At 30.2% G+C, this 25,893-nt stretch overlaps 1 long non-coding RNA gene and 1 pseudogene across 1 annotated transcript; one reads left to right on the forward strand and one right to left on the reverse strand.

Annotated features, from left to right (window-relative positions):
• The window catches only part of LOC126735673 (uncharacterized), a 113,801-nt pseudogene extending 96,601 nt beyond the window's left edge, over positions 1–17,200 (forward strand).
• A 6,410-nt stretch (positions 17,201–23,610) lies between these two features.
• On the reverse strand, positions 23,611–23,954 carry LOC126735059 (uncharacterized). Its single transcript, XR_007660267.1, has 2 exons — positions 23,868–23,954; positions 23,611–23,795 (listed from the first exon to the last, which is right to left on the reverse strand). It is a non-coding gene; the product is annotated as an uncharacterized LOC126735059 (long non-coding RNA).
• Between the last annotated feature and the right edge of the window lie 1,939 nt (positions 23,955–25,893).

The raw sequence follows: 25,893 nt of genomic DNA on the forward strand, positions 1-25,893 counted from the left end.
TTGTGCTTTTTACTTAGTCAATATGCGAAGGTTATATGTTGATCGTAAAAAATAACTATGAATTAGGCTATATTCTACTAACATTACTAGAAGGCAGTGCTATAATATCATTTTGAGAAACTGGTGATTTTCATGAAACTGATTCAATAGGAATAATATAACCCGTACATAATTTTTGAATGATGAATGTTTTAGTTTAGGCAATAAGAAACCGCAAATGTTATTGCAAGCCAGCTAAAAAGTAAAGTTTTCAATTTTTAAAAATATGTTACATGAGCAGTTTTAACGTTAAACATTAGAAGTTCGGAAAAGTAAAGAAAAAATTAATGAACCTTACATTTTGCAATGTTTTTTTTTACTCATGCATTACCCAATATCAGATAATGCATATCAATTGCAAATCTTTTATAAGGTTGGCAGATACGAGAACTTTAATGGTTTGGCTTGTTTTGTCATTTTGTTCCTGTTTAAAGCTAAATCACAATAAATTAATATCGGAAAATAATCCTAAACCGATTTCGTTTATGGGCCTTAAAAATTTAAGAATATTTTATACTGATCATAGAATAAAACACACCTGCATGTTAAAAGAACTGTAAACAATATTTGGAGCAGCACAATATTTAGGTATTGCCATAGCCTAGTAAGCCCCTAACTTGAATCTCATTGAACAGGATGGATATATGTAAATAAATAATAGTTTTATAAAACTTAAAGAACATGCTTTTATTGCTAGTCGAACTAAAAAGTAGAAAATAATTTTAACTATAAAGAGTTTTTATTAGAGTAGTAGAAGGTTGGACAATCAATCATTATTATTTACCTCAAATAAAAATAATAATAAAATTTAAGTTATTAACAAAATAATTCAAATCAGAGTAAAAAGTGTATGGTGCTCGAAATATGAAATATTCTATTGGCAACTATCTATGAGCGAAGAGGTATGAAAATGAAGTAAAATGCACCCCACGCTGTTTACTTTGATTTGAATTATTCTACTACTCTAATAAAAACTCTTTGTAATTAAAAATTATTTTCTACTTTTTAGTTCGGTTAGCAATAAAAGCATGTTTTGTTTTTTTTAAGTATTATTTAATAATCCTGGTAGTCCTAATAAAGATAATCGAAAATTGTTATTCTTATTGGAAAATGCATCGGCATTGGTCCTTGGATACATATGCAGAGTTTCAAGTTAATCAGACTTTTAGAAACCAGCAAAAATTAAGTTCAAATATTTCGTTATATACATACATAGATACAACCCGAGCTAATACAAGCGTGTTAAAAAGACGATTTTAGTTTGAAGATTAGTTTTTCATACAAAGGAAGAGCTGCTACATAATAAGCAAGAATAGTGTCTAAATTTCAATTTTTGGCAATAATAACTTGTTTACTAGTAATGAGTGTTTTACGAGATTAATTATTTCCATATTGAACATGTGTATAAAAAAATTCAAATCTCATCAAAATTAATAATTTTTTATAGAAATTTAAAATTAGGGCCTACAATAATATATAAATTTATTATTACACGAAAGTCTTTGCAATGATATGATTGTGATTACTGTGACTATATAGATTAATTACTGCATTTTGTGAAAAATGGCGCAATTCTTTTTCTTTTATTTAAAGAGAATTTAAACTTAAAAAAACAACCGTCAGGTTCCATTAATATCTATACCTATATATTACCAAATTTATATATCACGTACCACTTTACTAAAATCATAGTATAAATAATTAATGTTTACTATGATTACCCTTTTAACTTTTATCAACATTTGGACTAATACATGTTAAGTAATTTATTTGCAGACTCTATATTTATTAAAAATCTTTTAAAGACCTTATGTATAGTTCTTTCACCCGTTTAATTTTCTTAGGTAGAAAATTTTTAGCACTAGTCTTTAAATTAAAATTCTCGAGTGGGTTAATCAACTATTCATCTAAAATTTTTACATGTAGGGACTAATGTAATAAGGTAAAGATTTATCATACAATATAAAACAGAAAACCTTTTTACTACCGCTTATTGAATATCTGGATATATATAACCAAATATTTAATCAGCATTACTACATTAAATTTAATGGTACTGTTTTACCCACCATAACTTTAAAAATGTATTATTTTGACTTACAAAGGCCAGATATACTGTAGAATTTAAACGAAAAATTATAGTTTAATTAGATGTCAAGTTTGCCAAATAACTGTATTCAAGAAAATGCCGCACATATACCCACTAACTAATGAGCATTTCTAAGATTTTCTGGTACATTAATCTTATCAAAAAAAAAACTAGCTTTATTTAATAATATTTAGAGCTATTTTTATCATATTATATGCTCAGAATATTCTAATACCCAATTATAATTTCTGAGCTACTTAAATAACTAAGGCGTATTATGATATTTATACCGATTTTAATTAGGTTATTAAAAAGGAAAAAATAATTTTTAGGTAAACTTTAAGCAAACCTAATTTTTCCATTTCACTTAGTTGTTTATATAATTATATTTTTTAAGAATGTTAATTAACTATGTAAAACAAGTTCAATTAATTTCCGATCAAGTTGTTAAAACTAAAATGCAATTGTGTTTATGTAGGTTTAAAAAACTAACAGGTATATTTAATGGATAAAATAAATACACCTTTATCGGACGTTTTAATTGAAAAAAAAATGAATTACATTAAAAAAATTAATTTGATAAATGCTGTTTGGGGTTTTTTTTAAGGTCATTAGGTTTTCCTGTTGTATGAGGACAAAGCTTTTCCGAATCATTTAACCACTTTTCTGGCAATAACATTTCTAAATTGTCGATGTAGTGCCCCAGCAATAATTATCTACATCAATATTAGTATTGCAATAATAATACATGATATACTGGGCGGCCAAGAATAACGGGAACACTTTTTTACTTCGTTGTATTTTAAGCAAAATTTGGTATTTGGCTATCCGATTTAAAATAAAATAATTATGGCAATTAACAGGCAGCAGTTTTTCCATTATACCAGAATATCAATAATCAACTTTTCTTTAACATAATCACATAATAAATTTCATTTATTTTGCTTCAAAACCAAGGTTTATAGAGGGTTTCCGTTATTCTTAACCACCCAGTATATACAAAGCATGTTCAAAGGAAAGTATACAGAAGTTTTGCAAGCTTTAAAAGTCATTTATTGAAAAATGAGTCAATACATTTTCAGTTGTACATGTTTAAGTTATTTTTTAACATGATCTTGTATTCATTTTTTTTAACATGATAACTTGATCTCAAGCCAATCTTCTCGCTGCAAATGGTAAGCAAGACTATAGGATCAAGTTTTTCTGCTTGCCTCAAGGAAATCTTTAGACAGATTTTTTGCTTACTTCTTTCTATCCTCCGTTATATCGTCGTTTATTAAAAACCTCTTTTAACCCATGTTTACCTTTAGAGAAGTAAAGGGGTAGAAATCTGAAGCCGCAAGTAAAAAAAAATATCAATACTTTATAATAAGTTTACATTGTATGGCATTTTAATTAAGTTACTATGGCCTATACAAATTATTATATAAATTTGAAATAGAATCGTAGAGAAAAAAATTGGAGAATTCCTGTCTGTATTTTAGTATAAATCTTTTGTTTAGGACTGAGAAAAGGTCATGCTGTACTTTAGCAAATAAATTACAACAGCACAGGTATAAGAAGAAGGTAAATGTGCTCCTAAAAAAAACAAGTTAAAAATATAGGCCTAGAAGAACATTTCTGGTACCGAAATACCCAAGCATTAACATGCAAAGCGTTAACTTAACGATAATGCTTCACCAATTTCCCACTTGCTCTTTCCATTAAAAGGGAAAATGCAATACGTCGCACGTGTCGGTTCTATCTGCCATCAGTTTGATCAATTTCGAGTGGACTGTAGTTAGTAGAGCGGGAGCAAAAGAAACGCTAGTGTTCTCGTTACACCTTGTGACTTCTTGTTGCAATTTAATACATTAATTAACTTTGCCAAATTATAATAAAAATTAAAAACTACGAAAATGATTAAAGATTAACAAACTTAAGATCATAAAGATATATAGTCGGTAACCTTTTAACATATTTTTTTTTTAATTTAGTTTTTGTTTCTAAGATCTAGTGTATAATTGTAAAATGATCGCAAAGCAACGAAATATCGGGATACATATCTGGTTCGAATTTTCGCATCTGGGATAAAATAATTTCCGGTAATACCATCACTTCCTTTAGATCAATCACATGCCAGAAATTTCGCATTTAAGACCATTATTTTGTACTTCATTTTATTTAAAAATTCTATATCTATAGTATTTCGTTTTTTTTATGTATTGTTTTTATTTTACTTTAAGTTTATTTTTTTAAATTTAGTCATAAACTACATATTAATTAATTTATCTTTATTTGATTTTCTTATAATAATTTACCCACTATTTTCTTTGCTTCTACTCATTTTGCATATAAAAGTCTGTCTGGTATAACACTCGCGTTTTTTTTGGTACATTATTCATATTTAACTCAACCCATCTTAGATTTCCTTACTCTCTCACTCCCATGCTTCTTTCCTAAACCTTATATTTTGCTTCTTACTTCACCTTATGGACCTCCTGAGACAAGAGGAGTAAGCTATTTGGTCGAAAATTTACGTCAAAACCGGTGGGCAGTACCAATCGAACCAATAGTGCAAAATCAATCTTATATTAATTAAATTTATCTTTTATTAATTGAATTAATTTCTTTAATTAATTAAATTTTTTACGGTACTGTACATGATTCTGCGGTACGTAATCGCCAAGGATGCATCTTTGGATCAGAAATAGACCCTCGATTTCACTGTATTGGAGCCGCGTTCCTATTTGCTACAGTATGGCATTGGTAATTTTTTTTGAATTTTTTTCTAAATTAAATTAATTAATTTAGTAATAGACTAACCAGGTTCAAAAAATATAGAAAAAACGCTATATGTAAATATACTTTCTATATATTTTTGTAGTAAAAATACAATAGGTAAAATAATTTAATCGTATTTAAATTTTTTTGACTTATGGTATACACTTACACTAATGTTAAAAAATAATGGTTATATTAAATACTATATTTATGAAAAAGCATCGGATCATAAATTCATCCTATGCCATGAATATTGAAATTGATTTTTAGATATGAAATACGTAATTGTAAAAATAATATTCTGTTACAAAAATAAAACTCACAAGATTAGTATCTTTACGTTTTCAATTGACGTCAAACTATTTTTAGCGATAAGCTATTAACATAGGATCAAAATTTAGGTATTTATCTAATTTAATACTGAATAAATAATCGTCAAATATTATTTTTTACAATTATTAAAAATTAATATATAAATATCTAGGCATTATATAGTTAAATAAAAATTAAACAGATTTAAAATTGCTCTTGTTACTCTAAGTTTAATTTGAAAATTTATCTCGAAGCTTAAAATGCCAACATTTAAACAGTAGTTTTTTTTACTTGATATTATCAATTACAGCCACGTGGTAATATAAAAAATAAAATAGTTTTTGCTGTATAAGGATGTCAAGAGCCAACTATTATTTTAATTTTCGAATTACCACAAATAATTCATGATAAAGGTGTTTTGAGAAAGTAAAAGAAATAGAAGCCTACTGGCTTCTCTAGGACGGGGCAACTAGAAAACCAAAGGCAAATAATTATAAGAGATCACAAACTAGAACGCAAAACCGATTTATTAATTCAACTTTAGTGCATAAAGCAAATCAAAAATCGTAGATAATAATCTCTGGTGTATTTTTCTTTTAGATTTTTTGATCGTGTTGTGCTGAAGGTAACAATAAGCACGTTTCTGCACGGTTCACTCTTGCAACTTCTGCTTCGAGATGAAATATTATCATTCAACTCTCCATGCTAACTAATATTTTTTTTATTACTTTACAATATATTGACTCGGGTTATGATTCTATCAATTTTGATTGTACTGCTCTTTTACCAATACCAAGAAAGGTGTATCCTGTTTTTCAAAGTTTTCGCTCTCGGTTATTTCTATCCCTATCTCATCTATGCTAGATGACGAGTTAATAGGAGTGGTTGCTCTTGTCATTTTAGATAGACGAGTAATAGACTTGCTAAAACCTGAGGTCACAAGTATAGTCAGTGGTTTTGGCACCAGCCTCTGCACCTTACAGATAAGGTGATAAAACCCCTTCCTTCTTTCTTGCGTCTATCTATGACGGTGGATCTTTAGACTGTGCAACTAACATCTATGTACAGTGGGTCTCGCTGTAGTCTGTCCTGCAGTGGAGGTTTTTTTTTCATTAATGGGATTAGCAACTCACCAACTAGGGGTGGGAAGTGGTCTGGAAATGGATTAAAAAAAAGGAAAAACAAAGAACAATCGAGTTGACTCAGTGACAGGTGATAAAGCTTCTTCAGTAAAGTTGTTTTATTTACCTTGTGAAACGGATAGCACTAAAGCGGAATATATAATTAAGATGTAATTCTTTAGGTATTTATAGTTTTTGTATGCATTACTCTAAGGAAGTCAATAGGCAGAAACATATGGCGAAAAATACCATCCTTAAATCATCCGTGTATTTTTGACTCCTGAAAAATCTTTCACTTTAGCAAGTATATTGCTTTAAGTTTAATATATATTTAAAAAAAACTCATATAAAAAGCGTTATGCTTACAAAGCTTTACAACTTTTTTATTTTTTTTTTAAAATACGTAAACATAATTTTCAAACAACTTTTTTGGAAAAGTAAAATAGCTTAGATTTTAAATTCAAGCTTCGTGATATTATAAACCTTTATTGGAAAATATCTGATTTACTTTATAAGTATAATGATGGTTAACTTCTAGGGACAAACAAACAAGACATGATATATTATATGCCAGAAGCAATTCAATATAATATCAACAATCAACAATATATATAATATCAACTTGAAAAGTTTCAATGCGAATAATAAAAGAGTTAGAAAAACCAAACTTGGTATAGATATTTTATAGGTAAAGGAAAGAAGAACTACCGTATTTTACTCATGCAGTGACCAAGCTTTTAGGCTTCATGCTCCCTAATTCCTAAATCTGAACTAGCACTTACCCCATTTATACCCTCATTTATACGTATTTCAAAAAGAGTTTCACATTTCTTATTTTAAAATGTGAAACCTATTTATTACATTTTGAAGCACTGTTCTTGGAATAAAAAAAAATCTAATCTTTATTATTCTAAAGGAATAATGACCGATAATAGGTGTAGGATGTATCAAAAGAAAGAAAATAAAATTAAGACTGTAAACTAAATTAAAATTAGCATAAAACTTAAAACTTAGATGGCTTACACAGTATTTTAGTAATAAAATTTTCTAAAATAAAACTTACACTAATTTTAAATTTAATACAATTAAAAAAGCATGCACACACACGACACATTGGCAATTGAGGAACTAAGTATAATATCAATGTGGGTATTTATGCATTCAAGTAAAATTTAAATAAAAAGTAGTGTTATGTTATCTATCAGCTCAGACTCGGGAAAGTTGTATCATTTAGGAATTCATCAACTAAATATTAACATTTTTCAATAGTAGTTTTTTTATTAATGTTTTAATTTTTTTCTTTTAAGTGCTCCTATCTCAATAAAGGTATTAGGTATTTTATTAACAATTTTTATAAAAACGTTTTTGAACAACTTTTCTGTCATTTCCTCGCAAAATTGAATTCTTCGATCCAGGTCATCTTTAGACAGTTCCTAAATTATTTGAATTTTGTACAAATGAAAATAATTTAGTTTAAATACCTCCCGAACAGATTTTTAAGAAATTTTTTAGAAACGCTGTTAACGCAGAGCCTTGGCGTACAGCCATTGTAAGATTTAAAGCAAAATGTCCTAATACTTATAAGGCATAAGTATTAGTACAAAAAAAATACTTATGATTCCTAAAGTACGCTGAACCCTTTTTTTGTTACCGATTCTGTTTTTTTCAAATTTTAAAATTAGTTGCCTCATTCCAGTGACACTTACGATATGGAAATATTAAAAAAAATGAAACGGTAAACTTCGTTTGAATTTATGTTAAATGAACCTAAATAATATCTTTGAAATACAATTAAACAAACTGAAACACATAATGAGTAAAATAAGTGACCTAATACCCAATAAAATAAGTAACTCATTATGAGTTCGTCACAACAATACATATTTTACTTCAAATACGTAATGTTTAATAATAACTAATATTTATTAACATTATCATTAGGTTACGTTTATTAATATTTTTTTAGACAACTAAAACCTGACCTACTATACTTAAAGTATTTGGAGATTTTTTGTTACCAAAAAGGAATACAATTTGGGTTTTAAATATCTTAGAATAACATTTAGGAATGAAAGTGTTTAGCGTATTAAATTTAAAACATCATTCTTTTGATACTGTATTAATTTTTAAAAAAATTCCTAAATAATAATACCTCAAAAAGACTTCTAACTTGAATATCGTAAATAGGGTAGTGTCATTTAAAACTAGGGATTGATGTACATAGGGTTCAAATCATGATCTAAATATGCTAGTTCTTCTTCCTCCTACCTATATAACATATGCACCAAATTTAGTTTCTTTCTTACTTTGCTTCTAACTTGCTTTCAAAGACATTCAATTTTTTAGAAAGGTTTGAAATGAACACCCTATATATTAAAAATTTTCCATAACTTCCATTTAAGATCACAAAGTGGTTCACATTAAAGTTACTTCAATATCATCGCGTTATTGAAAATAAATATGTTTAAAAGGTTAATTTCAGATTACCTAAAATTTATATACACTATAACACACAGGTTCCATTAATTTTATTTAATTAATTTTCAATTGGAATAGTTTAAAGGAAAAAGTGTTATTACTTCAAATCAACTATTATTTTTTGATTAAGTAAGAAGTCTCGGAATACCATTTACATATTCAGCCTTATTTTTAATTTTTATAAAAATTTAAACCGAGGTCTTTTACGAAAAACACGAATATTTAGGGCTTTTTTTATTTCCTGTTCTACATTACACATAAATCTTATAATAATTTTTGTCAAATTTATTACACATTCACTGTCTGTATGTATTTATCTTTGGAACACTGAACAAGTTCCATAAACTGTCTTACGTCCTTAATATTTTTAATACACATAAAAGTACATGAAACTTGCGGTCATCTGATCGAAAATCAGTTGATGATATTTCTTGACCTAAATATTAAATAGTTGGTCAATAAAAGAAAACAAGGATCTTTTTTTATTAATTGACAAACCAGTAGCTCCTAAGGCTATCAACCAGCTTTAATAAAACTTCCGCAAATGGTAGAGAGATAGTTAAAATATAATGTTATTTTATTGAAAAAAATTTATTTTTAATTTTTTTTAAAGTATTCCAAATTTCACGTTAAAATATACAGACTAAGTACAGAAGTCTTTTGATAAATTTATCTGCTACCGAAAATTAATTACAAATATGTTAATAGCTTTTTAAGACCTTTTAGCTAATTTTCGTGCAAAAAAGTTCAATTCTATCAAGGGATTCTATCAAAGAAATTCGAAATTAATCAAAGTAAACCGAATTTAATCATATTAAGCATAAGAGCACGACTAAAACACGAGTTACACCTTAAAAGATCTGTACCTGAAATTTAGTATTAAGAGATTAATTTTGTCAATTATACAAAAAGTATTAGTAATATTTTGAAGACCGTATTATCATTTTGCATTTTTATTAGACTAATTTTGTTTTTATTGTTAGACTTTCTAAGAAAACATTTATCATCCATGAGAAAACATTATTGCAAGAATTAACTTTATTTTAGTTTTGAAGAATGAAAGGTCTTGTCAGCTTTTCCCTTTGTTGACCGTATAAATTGCCTTTGTTTACAGATTAACGAAAAAAAAGTAAACAATTTTGCCCTTATCTACTTATGTCATACTGTCACTGATTGGAAATTTTTTCATTTCAATCGAAACAATACAGTTGATAGGGTGCCGACTTTTGTTCTTCATAATTTAGTATATATTAGATTTATTTGCATTGTTTTTCGATTACAAAAAAACACTCGTACCATAATAGTAGCCTCGGTATAGATAAGGACAGGAAACTATAAATATTAAAATATACTGCTAAAATATTTAAAAATTTTAAATATATATCTTTAAATAGGTAGAGAAAAATAAATATTATACTTCTGGGATCATACTACAGCTGTATACTTGAGCCTAGATCGAACCTAACTAAAAAATAGCAACTTAGCGCCAATAAATATATTAAAACTATTTATTTACTTTATTTTAAACCAGTCTATATCATAGGCTTAAGCCCAATAGCAACTTTTAAAAATAACTAGTTACTACTAAATTCTACTAATAAATTTGTAACAAAATAAATAAACAAATTACACCTAATCTAACATGAAAAAAAAAGTTTCATTTTAAAGATTTTTAAAACCATTTAAAAAGTTTTAACAAACGTATATTAAAAAATGAATTATATCTAACAAAACAAGAAAACAAAAAAAAATTGACTATTGCTAAGATTTTTGAAAGAACATTTAATGAGATTTTGATTGTTGCAAGCATCGTACATTCTCTATAGTGGAGAGCTCAGCTCAGAGAGATCAGCAAAGTCAATATATTTCAATTAAAATGACTTTGTTGAAATCTCTGTTAAATTATATAGATTTTGATATTACTTCTAGCACTAGGAAGATATAACGTACAGTTCAGTGTGTTGTTATTTGTAGAGTTTGTATTTTTAGTCAATGTGTCTTTGCTCACGTCCTTTTGCTGAAAAAATTAAAATTACTTTCATTTACAGTGTAAATCGTAATGTACATGAGATAGAAAGAATTTTTAATGTTCGCTTTCCTGACCGTCTACTATGTCGAAAGTATATTCACTAGCTAATTCAAAAATTGACCGAGACGAGTAGTGTTGCTAGTAGCTAGAATCCAGGACCTCCCAGCTATCCAGAAGAAAAACAGGTAGATATTATAGCAGCTATATTAAGAGACCCACAACAGTCTACTTCCACAGTTGGTGACACGTGTGATGTATCTGCTGCTACTGTGAGAAGGGTTATTAAAAAAACATAAATTTCATTCGTATAAAATTAAAATGGTTTATTAATTGATAGAAGATGATCCTGATCGACGTATGGAATGTTGCGAAGTAATGACCGAGAGAATACGACACCAGCCTGGTTAGGTGAAGAACATTTGTTGCAGTGATGAATGTACTTTTTTCTTAAATGGTTATTGGCTAGTCATCTCTAACTCATTGATTTCGTTTGTATGTATCTCGTATTCCAAATCTGGCAACATGGCTAATAAAAATGTGAAGGTGCGTGGCCACAAGGAAGATCTCGCTCTCTTTTGTAACCAGCCGTCGGCCATGATAGATAGTTTAGGGTTTACTAGAAAAATACAGTCCATTTTGCTTACAATAATTAGTTTCCTTTCATCAAGAGACAATAAATAGGGTTTGAAATAGCAACCCCTCAATATTGGTCATTCGAGACGAATTTATTGCTAGGTTTCCACGGTGTTTTGTGGAAAATTAGGTAAATCACGGCCGGCGGAGAAGCCATCATGTAAGTCCGTAGTATCGAGGAGAGCCGTAAATATTGATCGAATTTTGCATTTTTATAGTATTGATTGTGTTTATTCCGCTAGAAATTTAGTTGTTTTTAGAAAAAAGTAGCCTTGATAATGTAGCCTGGGAATAAATTGCCATTGATCAATTTACGTATTTAGATATCGTGTCGTAATATTCTTGCAGTAGAAAGAACAAAATTGAAGCTTGTCGTTTAGAAAATCGGCGGGTTCCAGCTCGTAAAATCGGTTATTAAATAATAATTATACGAAAACTGTAACAGGATAGCAGAAGAGGTCGGCAAATTTAATTTTGTTTCTCAAGGTCATTGTCGTGTATCGAGCGGGGTAGCAACACGGGAACGCGGCGTACTCACGTTGCCATGCCGAGTCGAAGTTGGGGGTATTTCGGATCGGTTCAAACATAGATAATCTGAATAGAAATAATCTGTCAAGAAACGAGTTCGTCGGGTTAGAGTTACATTGAATTTTGCTTGATTTTTATAGATTTGAATTTAGAATATTTTTTTGTTAAAAATTAGCTTGTTGTTAGACAGACACGATGGGTAAGAAAACAGCATCCGCGGAAAAGGATGAATTTTTGAATAGGTTTTTGAAAAAACTAGAACAAATTAAAGAGCAAATTAGAAAATTTTCGATTTTTTTGGAAACAATAAATCTTAGCAATGGGATAAGCGAGTTAAAGCTTAGATTAGAGAAAGTCGAACCTTTGTTGAGTAGTTTTGAGGAAACTGTCTTAGAAATTCAGTTATTAGACGAATCTAGATTTAATGAAGATGCTAATTACGAATTTGAGGAGTTGTACTATAGATCTGTTACGCTTGCCAGAGGCCACGTAGAAAAATATGAGTTCGAACATAGAGAGGTTTTAACAAATAATAGTAGTCAAGGTATGCAACAGTCACATAGTGTAGGGGTAAAATTACCTAGTATAGGTTTACAAAAATTTGCAGGTGACTATAGCAAGTTTCAACAATTTTATGAAACGTTTCAGACTTTAGTTCATAACAACGTTACATAAGATAATGTACAACGTTTTTATTATTTGTTAGACTCATTAGAAGGTGAGGCAAAGCGAGTTTTAGAATGCTTAGAAGTCACTAGCAGTAATTATGCAGTAGCCATCGATTTATTGAAAAAACGGTTTTTTAACAAGCCTATTATTATACAGACGCACTTAAAAGAACTATTTGATATAGCTCCACTTAGTAGAGAGAGAGTCTCACAATTTATTACAGGGCCTAGTTGATAATATAGAAAAACATGTAAGGGCACTTAAGACTTTAGGAGAGCCAATAGAGCAGTGGGGTAGACTAATTATCTTCTTTCTGAGTAGAAAATTAGACTTAGATTCTAAAAAGGAGTGGGAAGAAAGATCATTATCGGAGTACAAGGGTGATCCTAATTTAGGCAATTTTATAGAGTTTTTAGAAAATAAGGCCCGAATATTAAGTACAGTTGAGTGTAATAACAAGTCAGTCAGAGCTCCAAATAAAAATGTAGGCAATAGAGCGTTTGCTGCAGTAGAGAACTCACTAGAAAAATTTAATGCTAAAATTAAGTGTGAGGTATGTAAAGGCGACCACTTTGTCTATACTTGTAAGAAGTTATTAGAATTAGATATAGACAGGCGCTCAGAACAGATTAAGAGTTTAGGATTGTGCTTTAATTGTTTACGGTCGAGTAATCAGGTTAGAAATTGTAAATCTTACGGGTGTAAAAAATGTGGAGGTAGGCACAATACGATATTACATCAGGACTCCAGAAACACTGGGAATAGCGTAGCTTGCACAGGAACTCAGGATATAGATAACGGAAAGCAGGTTGCTGCCACTTGTAGTAGTAATGTTAGGACAAAACAAATATCGAGTCAAATAGTATTATCTACAGCGGTCATAGAAATTAGAAATTGTAGAAATGAGTTTATCCAGTGTAGGGCTTTATTAGATTCGGGGTCCCAGGTTAACTTTATTACAGAGGAGTTTGCAGCAAAGTTGGGTTTAAAGATACAAAAAATATGTATGCCTATCTCGGGAATTGGTGACAAGTCTTTTAATGTAAAAGATCAAATTAAGAGTACAATTAAGTCGGTACATAATAATTTCACAGCAAATATTCCATTTTTAGTGTTAAAAAATGTTACTTCAAACATACCTTCTTCGTCGTTTAGTATGGTAGACTTAGACATCCCTACTAATATCAAGTTAGCTGATCCTGGTTTTAACAAACCCTCCAGAGTAGATGTTTTATTGGGCGCAGGAGTCTTTTTCGAATTATTGTGCGCTGGTCAAATTAAATTGGGAAAAGAAAAACCTGTTTTGCAGAAAACGGTTTTGGGTTGGATAGTTTCGGGAGCGATGCAAGTGGGTAGTGAGAATGTGAGTAGGACTAATAATAGAGTAATGAGTCATCATGTAGTACAGGATGTTCAGGAACAATTAGAGAAATTTTGGCTTGTTGAGGAATTTCCTATTAGCAAACCGTCACATTCGCGTGAAGAAGAAGAGTGTGAAGAGCATTTCGTAAAAACAACGACTAGGGATGAAACGGGTAGATTTTGTGTAAATCTTCCAACAAAATCCAATTTAAATGAGTTAGGCGAATCGTTGGATATGGCAAAAAATAGGATGTATTCATTAGAAAAGAAATTTGCAAAAAATCCAACATTAAAACAAAGGTATTGCCAGTTTATAGACGAATATAGCAGCTTAGGGCATATGTCAAAAATTAATGAGGATGAAATTGTGAGTGATTCAAAGACTTTTTACTTGCCGCATCACGCTGTTTTTAATGAGTTTAGTACAACGACAAAGCTACGAGTCGTGTTTGATGCGAGTGCCAAGAGTAGTAGTTCGTTATCGTTAAACAGTGTTTTGAAAGTTGGACCAACAATTCAGGATGAGTTATTTAATATTCTTGTTAGGTTTCGACAAAATGAGGTAGTAGTAACGGCTGATATAACTAAGATGTATAGACAAGTTAATATTTCACCGGAACAAAGAGATTTGCAACGTATCGTATGGCGAAGCAGTCCAGATAGGGATTTAGAGCATTTCAGGTTAAACACTGTTACATATGGAACTGCTTCTGCCGCCTTCTTAGCAACTAGGTGTTTGCAGGAAGTTTCAAATAAGTTAAAGGATAGGTTGCGACAAGTAAGCAAGGTCATATCAAAGTGTTTTTACGTGGATGACCTTATTGTAGGGGCGTCTTCTGTTAGTCAGGCAGTAGAGCTAGGGCGAGAGGTTGCGCATAACTTAAAAGAATATGGTTTCTCATTATGTAAATGGGGTTCTGATAAGGTAGAAGTGCTTAAGGCTTTCCCAAATGACAATAATTATCCATCTAATTATTTTATCCCTGAGAGTGATATGAAAAAGACACTTGGTCTGTTTTGGAATCCAAATCAAGACACATTAGAATATACAATTAGATCTAAATCAAGTCGTACCCCAGTTACAAAACGTCTGATTTTGTCGATCATATCGCAGATTTTCGATCCGTTAGGCTTGGTTGGCCCAATTACTGTTCAGGCAAAAATTATTTTACAGAGATTATGGCACTTGCAGCTAGGATGGGATGAGTCCATTCCCCTTGATTTGTTGACATTATGGAGGAATCTTTATAGTGAGTTAGAATTGTTAGATTCTGTTAGGATTGCTAGACACTGTGTTGTATGTGAACCGGTTTGTATTGAAATGCACGGGTTTTGCGATGCAAGTGAGAGTGCATATGGTGCTTGTGTGTATTTAAGATCGTTAAATAAACAGGGTGAAATCGTAGTAAATCTGGTATGTGCTAAATCCCGTGTCGCACCATTAAAATATACCTCGATTCCAAGGCTTGAATTGTGCGGAGCGTTGTTGTTAGCTAGGCTTGTCCATAAAGTAGTAGGGGCGTTGGATATTACTATAGGTAAATCTTATTTTTGGACGGACTCCACAATAGTTTTAGCGTGGCTTAGGGAAGAGTCTAGCAATTGGAAGGTTTATGTAGCAAATCGGATAGCAGAAATTCAGGAGTTAAGTAGCGTTAAGGAATGGAATCATGTAGTGTCGAACGATAATCCCGCGGATATCATTTCTCGCGGAATGAATCCAAGTATGCTTAGAGAGTCTAATTTATGGTGGCATGGGCCGTCATGGCTATGTCAAGATAGAGAATATTGGCCAATAGCTGATACCAATAATTCCGAGGAAATTCCAGAGCGAAAAAAGGAAAAAATTAGTTTGATTTCTATAGTGCCGGACAAATCGATATTTGTTCTTAAAAGTTCTTTGTTTCAACTTGTAAAAATAGTTGCATGGTGTTTAAGATTTTATAGGAATTTAAACCTTAAATTATGTGATAGGGAGGTTAGTAAATGTTTAACAGCTGAGGAAACAGAAAACGCATTAATTTCATTAGCAAAGGTCGCTCAAGAACAAGAATTTGCTGAGGATTTACGTAGCTTAAAAAAGCATGGACATGTTTTAAGAAATAGCAAACTAAAATCGTTAGATCCGTTCTATGAAAATGGTTTAATTTTAGTAGGTGGGCGATTGCAAAGGTCGGATATGTTGTATAGTATAAAGCATCCTATTATATTACCGCAAAAACATCAATTGACGCGATTAATTATTCTTGATCAACATAAAAAACAATTGCACGCAGGCCCCCAGGCGATTTTAGCTTCTTTAAGAAATAGATTTTAGATCATTAATGGTCGAAAAGAAGTACGCAGTGTACTATCTAAATGTCACATTTGTTTTCGAGTTAATCCGACAGTGTTGAGGCAAAAAATGGGTAATTTACCGAGTGATAGGATTACGCCTCAGAGACCCTTTTATGTTTGCGGTGTGGACTTTGCTGGACCATTCAATTTAAAGGATGGTAAGTTGCGTAATAGAGCTATAGTAAAGGCCTACATGTGTTTGTTCATTTGTTTCTCTACCAAAGCAGTTCATATAGAATTAGCGGGAGACCTTGGTACAGATAGTTTTCTCAACTGCTTTAAAAGGTTTGTGTCAAGACGGGGCATTTGTAGACGTATTTATTCGGACAACGGAACTAACTTCGTTGGGGCTAACAACGAGCTAATTAAAATAAATAAAGAGGTGAGCAGGATTCGAGGGGAACATGCGGTTCGCGAATATTGTTTAGAAAATAAAATAGATTGGCATTTTATTCCACCCGGGTCACCCCATCAAGGCGGCATATGGGAATCGGCTATAAAATCGGCTAAGTATCACGTGATCCGTTTAACTCGAAATAGAAATTTCACATTTGAGGATTTATCTACGATACTTTCTCAAGTGGAGGCGGTACTAAACTCGCGACCATTGACTCCTCTATCGTCGGACCCTAATGACCTTCAGGCCCTAACACCTGGACACTTCTTGATTGGAGAAGCCCTGATAGCGATCCCTCAACTAGATGTATCGGATGTTTCGACCAATCGTTTGAAACAATACCACCTTATGCAGCAGGTCGTGCAGCATATGTGGAAACGCTGGAGTGTCGAGTACCTCACCACTTTGCAGAAAAGGAACAAATGGCAGCAGACCTCTCCTAACTTAGAAGTCGGAGAAATGGTTGTTCTGAAGGATGAGAATACCAGCCCACTTCAATGGAAGCTAGGTCGCGTGGTTGCGGTTCATCCAGGACAGGATGGAGCCATCCGAGTAGCAAGTGTCAAGACTCTCAGTGGTGTTGTAAGGCGAACAATACACAAGCTTTGTGTATTGCCTAATCCAGAGCAAATAGAGACTGATATGGACTTCAAGAAAGGTGAAGTGTAGACTGTAGTGTGGATTAAAGCTATTTTTGACGGTTGTAAGGGTTTATGTTGTTGTTTACTGGTTTTAAGGTCCAGGACGTTGGCTGTTATTGATTTAGAAGGTGTTATTTGTAATAAATCTATGTATACTGGTGTAATCGGTTGTATACTTGTTAGACTTAAGGTAGTGGTTATTTAGGTTTAAGAGTTTTGTATTTTGTTCAATTTGCTCAGTTCAACTTTGTAAAGTAGATTTAAGGTAGTTAGCTAGATTTTGTGTTGAAAGCTTGTGCTTTCAAGGCCGGCGGTATGGCTAGTCATCTCTAACTCATTGATTTCGTTTGTATGTATCTCGTATTCCAAATCTGGCAACATGGCTAATAAAAATGTGAAGGTGCGTGGCCACAAGGAAGATCTCGCTCTCTTTTGTAACCAGCCGTCGGCCATGATAGATAGTTTAGGGTTTACTAGAAAAATACAGTCCATTTTGCTTACAATAATTAGTTTCCTTTCATCAAGAGACAATAAATAGGGTTTGAAATAGCAACCCCTCAATAGTTATCTTCGTAGATAAAATGTCGGTTATTGGAGCGACGTAATATCCACATATTTCATAAAACATACACACAATACCCAAAAAAAAATAATGTGTGGTCTGGCATATTGGGAAATCACATTGTTGGGCCTCTCTTTTTAGGCCAAAATTTTACAGGAGACCTTTACTTAAACATATTGGAAAATGCAGTAGAACCACTGATTCTTGAGATTATTGAAGACAATCCTCATGAATTTGAGTTGGAAATAGTTTTCAACAAGATGAGGCCCGCCTCACTTTAGCAGAAACGTTAGAGAATATTTGACTAGTACTTTCTTTAATCGGTGGATTGCTCGTCGAGGGCCTAATTAATGGCCTGATCTTACACCTCTGGACTTTTTTTATGGGGCTACTTGAAACAAAAAGTCTACGTCACCCAGTGAAACTTTATCTTCGATCTACATCAAAGAATAATTGAGGCATGTCATAATATTGATGTTGACACTTTTCATGCTCCAAATATTCGTGAAGAGTTTTCCATTAGATTATTTCAATGTCTTACCGTTAATGGAGATTAAAATTTTCAATATCTTTTATAGTGAAATAGTTACATTTCTGTGTCACCGAAAGTTTAATTATTTTAAATGAAAATCAAAATGCGAAAAATTGTAAGAGGGGGGAGGTCAAATTAAGAGCCGCAGTAAACTTATATTTAGTATTTTGTTGGCATTCATATATGGTATCATGTAACTTCGGTATAGAATACGATACGAGAGTTTTATGCAGAAATTCTTAACTTTTTAAGTAACTCGTCTAGTGGATGGCATAAGGATAACAAATTTTAATATGACTCATCTCCATAATTCAAAATTAAATCTTCAAATTGAAACTTCTAATAAAAGCACTAGTAATAACATGAATATACCATCCATATCATTCATTTAGAAATACCGTTGTTCAAAAAAATCATTCAGGATTACTGCAGTAGCATCTCTGTTCAATTATTAAAGACGCGACCACTAAAAAAAATCTCTTTGTAAATCTATGAAGTACTTAACGCAATCGATCGGTATGATAAAAAGGAAATTCATATAATATATAATTACAAGCTTCTAAATGAGTTCAAGATTTTTGCTTCAGAGCAAATCTGTTTCTATTATAACTATGAGGTTATTTGAATTCTATCTTAGATATAATTACAACGATTAAAAAATAATTTGGCTGCAAACATTTAGATCAGAATGAGCTTCCAATATTATCATGTTTTCAATCCTTAGGATTGAAACACAAATTTTTGTGTCAGAATATAGTATAATAAGATAAAGGATCGCTACATGTCATTACATCTATCTTTTATCTGAATATACTATTTCTTAGATCAATCATTTTTGTTTCCTTGATATTATTATGTCCTTATCTATTGACTATTGTTGTTAATTATGGTAACATTCTTATCTTCACTTTTCAATGCATTATTTACAAAATTATCTCAAATATTGTGGATAACACAACTAACATAACATAATAATTAGAAACAATACTGTTTAAGTATAAAGAAACAAAAATATAGTCGGAGTTAACTCTTGTCAGTGCCACGGAATAATGCCAAGATTTCATGATTTTTATTTTTCTTCTTTAATAAGTCTTAGTTACAAAGGGTAGTTGATTGTCAATTTCCTAACTACATTTAAACACCGAAACTCCTAAACACAATATAAATGTATTCTTTAATCATAATTTATAAACCAGCAAGACGGTGGTTGTGTATACAGAGTGTCCCACAATCAACGTCACAGACTGTAACTTTTTTATTTTTAAATAGACATTTTTTTAAGAAAATGTATTTTTAATAATTATTGGACTTCTACCTAAAATTACTTAAAAAAAACTACCTCCGACAAATTCATTCCCTAAAAACCATCCCAACTTTTTTTTCAAATGGCACCACAATTAATTGTTCAATGGCACAATTATTTGTTCTAATGTTTGGAATGCTTGTGCAATAAATTTGTTAGCAAGAACGTAAGGCACAGAATATCTTTTATTGACTTTCTTGTCTAATCTGAACACTATTGACACTAGTTCAAAATTATCAGCAGCAGACAGTATTTTTAAATCTGTAAACAAATAATATACCTTGGTCTTCAGTATAAAATATTTAGGTATAAGGTAAGGGATTTTTAAATGCTATAAAAAAATGCGCACCGGATCATTTTCAAGTTTAAAAAATGCCCATCATAAAATGGCAGCAAGAAATAACGGAAATATTATATTTGTTTTGGCTTATGTTCCACTAAATCCACATGATTCCATTTGCACTATTGCAAGACAATGTAATATTGCAAGTACTATTCAGCGAATTCTTGGACAACACCAACATCGTCCTTTTAAAATCCACCTGTTACAAGGACTTCGCCCTACTGATTACCAACGAAGGTAAATGGTAACCATTGCATCCCTTCGGGTTTTAATTCATGATAATTCCGAAGTTTTGTCACAAATCTGTTGGACTAATGAAAGTAGATCCCATAATAATAAGATAGTTAATAGACATAATGCACATTATTGGTCTGAAAAGAATCCTCGACGGATAAAGGAAACTTGTTTTCAAACTATAATTAGCATAAACGTGTGGGCCCGTGTATAATGGATATTTTATTGGAGCGTATTTTAATAAGGGTACATTAACTTTACAGTGGTATTTAAATTTTCTTTAAAATTCACTGTGTGAGCTATTAAAAGATGTGCCTATTTTCGAGCGCAATTTAATAATTTGGCAACAAGATGACGCTCCACCCCAGAATGCTTAAATTATTACGACTATTTCGACAATAAATTTCGTCCTAGGTGGGTTGGAAATAGGGGATATTGTTTATCAATGACCATCCAATCATCTTAAAGAGCCAAAAAATTAAATTCGTAAAGCCTGTCGAATAATTACTGCTCCCATGCTTACTGCATTTCGACGATATGAAGCTTGCGTGGAAGTTGATTGAGCTCAATTTGTGCATTTAATTAAATATTAGATTTAAATGTAAAACAGATTAATATGATGTTAAAATATTATATAATAAATAGATTGAATTTAAAACGAAAGTTGTGGGCCCGTGTATGTAATGGACATTTTATTGAACTGTATTTTAATAAAAGTACATTAACTTTAAAGGTATTTAAATTTTTTTTAAAACTCACTGCGTGAACTATTAAAAGATGTGCCTATTTTAAAGCGCAACGTAATGATTTGGCAACAAGATGATGCTCCACCCCATAATGCTTTAAATATTACCGACTATTTAGACAATAGATTTCGTCATAGGTGGGTTGGAAATAGGGGTCCTATTAGTTGGCCAGCCCGCTCACCAGATATGACCCCAATGAATTTTTTTGCCTGGGGTTATTTAAAGAATATTGTTTATCAACGACCATCCAATCATCTTGAAGGGCCTAAAAATTAAATTCGTAAAGCCTGTCGAACAATTACTGCTCACATGCTTACTGCATTTCGACGATATGAAGCTTGCGTGGAAGTTGATAGAGCTTAATTTGTGCATTTAATTAAATATTAGATTTAAATGTTGTAAAACAGATTAATATGATGTTAAAATATTGCATAACAAATAGATTGAATTTAAAACGAAACTTACTATTTTAATTTTTGCAACAGACACATTTTAATTTTAAAATTATTGAAATTTAAAAATTCTTCACGTTGATGTTAACACATGATTTTTTTATGAAATTGAATTAATAATTTTACAAGAATTCCAAACATTAAACGAAATAATGGTGATCCTATTTAAAAAAAAATTGGGGTGCTTTTTAGGGGATGAATTTATCGGGGGTTGTTTTTTAAGTAATTTTGGGTAGTGGTCCTAGAATCATTAAAAATACATTTTCATAAAAAAAAATAATATTTAAAAATAAAAAAGTTACAGCCTGTGACGTTAATTGTGGGATACCCTCTATAGGTTTTTCAAGAGACCCATCATATTTCACCGAGGATTACTAGACGTCAAAAAAAGTATATTTCAGATATATCTGGATTATCCCAAAACCAAAGAGTCACCTAGTTAAGCGTAATGAGTATTTGTACTTATATTTATGTAGAAAAAACGATCGTTAAGCTAAAGATGTTTTGGCTTTTGGAAGAGAGGCTATTAAGTTTTTAGGCTTAGAATTCTGACTATGTTTAATCCTAAATATCTTTTTTAAAATACTTGTCTTATATCCAAAACTTCTGTTTTGCTAAAGAGCAGATGTGTTGAGTATAAGTTTATTATAAATTATTATTTTTATATATAATATTAATTTTGGAAAACTTTTCTAAAGCTAATAAAGGATTTCCAATAATCCACGTATACACACTATTATACCACGTTAAATGTTTGTATCTGTAATACGTTAAGTGTAATAAACAAGAGTTAAATGAAGAATCTTTAGATGACTCGGCTTGCAAGTGTTTTGCTAATTAAAATTTATGGATTAAACACCTTAGTTTGTTGGAAATTTATTGTATGTACTTACTTCGTTTAAAATTAGAATTTAAAATAAGCGAAATATTATTAAGATTAACAAACAAAATTTTTTAAGCAATAAAATATAAATTCTTTCTATGATTTTTTTCGTTACTTTAAAAATATTGAGCTGGCATCAATATATGGGATTATTAATAAAACTGATATTTATTGAAAAATAGCTCTATATATTTTAAGAAAAAACTACATGTCAAAGCGAGTCCTTTTTTTATGTTTTATATTAAATAAATGTGATGTGACCTATATTTAAATTATGTAAATCTATCAATTAGGCATACTAATACGAGTTTCATAATAATAAAAAAAATAGCGCACAAAAAATAGTATTATAATGGTCAAACACAATAACAGATTATTGTTCTGTTTGCTTGCATCACTGGATTTACCCAACTACTTAATCTAATCATCGATACGTGACTATTAGATAATTAGAATGTGTTTTTAGGAAATTTAATTTAAAATTATTAATTGTTAAAAAAATAGAAAATCCTAATGAAAAAAACAGTTTTCTTTTAAAAATCTTTTTAGAAAATAATGCCAAAAAAATTAACATATAGGTAACATTTGCTAAGTATAAATCATATTGTGTATTATGGAGTGTAGGACATGTAATATCGATACAATAATATCTAAAAAAAATCCTTGGACCCGTATAATTTTGTTTTCAGAAAGACATATTTAAACAAAAACTAAAGTTATTATTTTGAAAGAGCGCGTGTCGCTGTGCAATCGAACGTTAAACATTTTACTGGAAGTCTTAATTCAAAATACTGTTTAATACCTTTTTAATGTTTGCTTCTCAGATTAATGTTGAATATATTAATGTGTTTGTCAATGACTTCTATATACATGTTTATATAAAATAAATTTAAAAAAAGAAATAAGTTAAAAAATAAGCCAAAAGACAAAAGAAGAAAATTACATATTAGAAAGTTTATCAGTTTTATGATTCATAATGTACTAACTTTTAATATTACTGGTTTTAAAATAGGTATGGACCTTTTCTTTTAAAATTTTTGCTAATTATAGTTTAAAAAAAAACTACCTTACCTTAAAGATGGTACCCTTTCTGCGTTTAACAGATTATTTTCAATGGACCGCATCTTGGTGTTTCAGTTCGATTTCTTTCGATAAGCTTAACTGTTTGTTTCACTTATTAAAAAACGTATTACAATTGATTATTGATTTGTAAAAAACACCACGACAAATCCAACTAACCTCACCGAATTTAAGTTTGCCGGCGATCGTTTGTTCGTTAGTTTGAATGCGATTGAGAATGCCGACTTCGCGGCTGATGCATGCGATGTCGATCCCTCTCCACCTACCGTATAATCAGTAAAAATTTAAGAATATATTTACGTCATATGCGAATCGGTAAAACACCGGTAATTACGTTGAATTCGGAAAGAAGCGTGGTATTTTTGGATAAATCGATTTCCAAGGTGTTTCCTTAACTTTATGAACGTTGGCATTTCGATATATAAATATCTCATAGGGTTAGCAAAGGATTGACGTAGGAACATTATTGTTTATTCACGTACCTATAAATTAAACAGGGTAGTTTTGTGTTTTATTGTTTAAGAAGTATGCTAAGCAAATAAGATAATAGTCTTTGTCAGTTATTGACTATCGGGAAAGAGAAAATAAATTAATACACGCATTGAGCGTAAGTAAGAATGTACTAATATCTGGTCTATGACTACAAAAAACGTGAACAGGTTTACATTATTATAATTCCAGAGCATTTCTTTACAACAAATAACACGTAAGGCTTTATAAATACAGAATTTAGAAAACTATTGCTTATGTCAAGAAAATTAATGTAATTATTCTGATCTATTTCGAGACTGAATTTAATATTAGGATGTAAGTTATTAAGAAGATACAAAATAATATTCTGTTGGTAGTTTTTACCATTAATTATGGCTAGGCAATGATCCACATATCAGACTCATTTTATTATTTCATTGTCTTAAGTAAATTTAGGATTAAACGTTACTAAATTTAAACGGATGTATTTTGTGGTTGTGCATGATCTTTTCAATAGTGAAGCATGTTAATCCTAAATTTTTCATTGTATTCGTACTAAAATAACATAATTTTTTTTAGTATATCAGAGTCGCCTTTCGAAACTATGTCTTAATGTCTACACGACTAATTTAGGTAAAAAAACATTAAACCAGAGTATCCTCTATCTAAAATTTTATAATATTTTTATTTCGTAATATTGACTGTTTTTTTTTTAAATTTTTGCAACAAATTAGATAATAAATGACTTCTCTGTTAAATATACATAAGTGTTACACATTTACGATCGTATTAAATTTAATAATCGTGTCATTAAGATTTTAAGTTAAGTCTTGCATTTTCTGCATTTTTATTTATACCTGTATTATTTATTTTATTATATTAATTTTCTATTATGAAAACTGCAATGCAAGGCAAATTTTTTCGCATTTAAAAAAATTGCGGTAAAAAATGTTTTGTTAGAGCCGTCGTAATTTCACCAAATTTCTTCTAAAAAAGTATGTTACTATTAATTTTTAAGTTTATGATATATTATTTTTATATGATATATGATATATTATTTACGGTATATTATAGTAATCAACATAATTTGGTAGAATGTTAAAATTAATTTTTCGAGGTAAATAAATAAAATCGCTTCGAACGAAAAATATAAATATAAGTCCTCCAAATTACAATATTGCTCAAAATATACCAGAACAAATTTAATAATTCTATTATATGAATATATCAAATAACAAACTTGCAATGTTAAAACTCCCGTACAAGACTTTTCGTCTGTCGGTGCCGAAGAGAAGTTAAATTTTTTTTATAAAGTATAGTATCATTCCAAAATGGTATATCTAAAATATATTGGAGCTTAAATTTTGAATGTCTCAAATATATTGCAAATTTTTAAGCTTAGATATCAAATGATACACTATTTTCTGCAAAAAATTATTTTTCTCCGAATTATATACATAAAAGCAAGTTTTTTACCATTTATTTTCCTAAACTCTACAAGTAAATGTATAAAGACATTATCTAACAATTTTTAATTTATTAGTACCAGTATTCCAGTACCTTAGTCTAATATAAGAGTATATTATATTACTTCATTTAAATAGCTTACTTTATTCAGTCAGCAGTATTTCAACACTATTGCTAAATAATGTATACATCGTAGAAGCTTACGCCTAGTTCATTAAAAAATTAACAATTTTTTGTTTTAAATGCATTTTTACAAAAAATAGACTTTTCTTAAAAATTTTGTTGTTTTTTGACATTAAAAAGTATATACCAGAAATCTAATTATTCTTCTAAAATTTTAAATCATCAAATTTACTTTACGCATGAAGTATTTCACAAGAATCCAATAAAATATTAAGCTTATTACATTTTAAAAAGAAAGA

The sequence above is a fragment of the Anthonomus grandis genome, chromosome 4 (genome assembly GCF_022605725.1).
Source record: "Anthonomus grandis grandis chromosome 4, icAntGran1.3, whole genome shotgun sequence".
Taxonomy (NCBI): domain Eukaryota; kingdom Metazoa; phylum Arthropoda; class Insecta; order Coleoptera; family Curculionidae; genus Anthonomus; species Anthonomus grandis.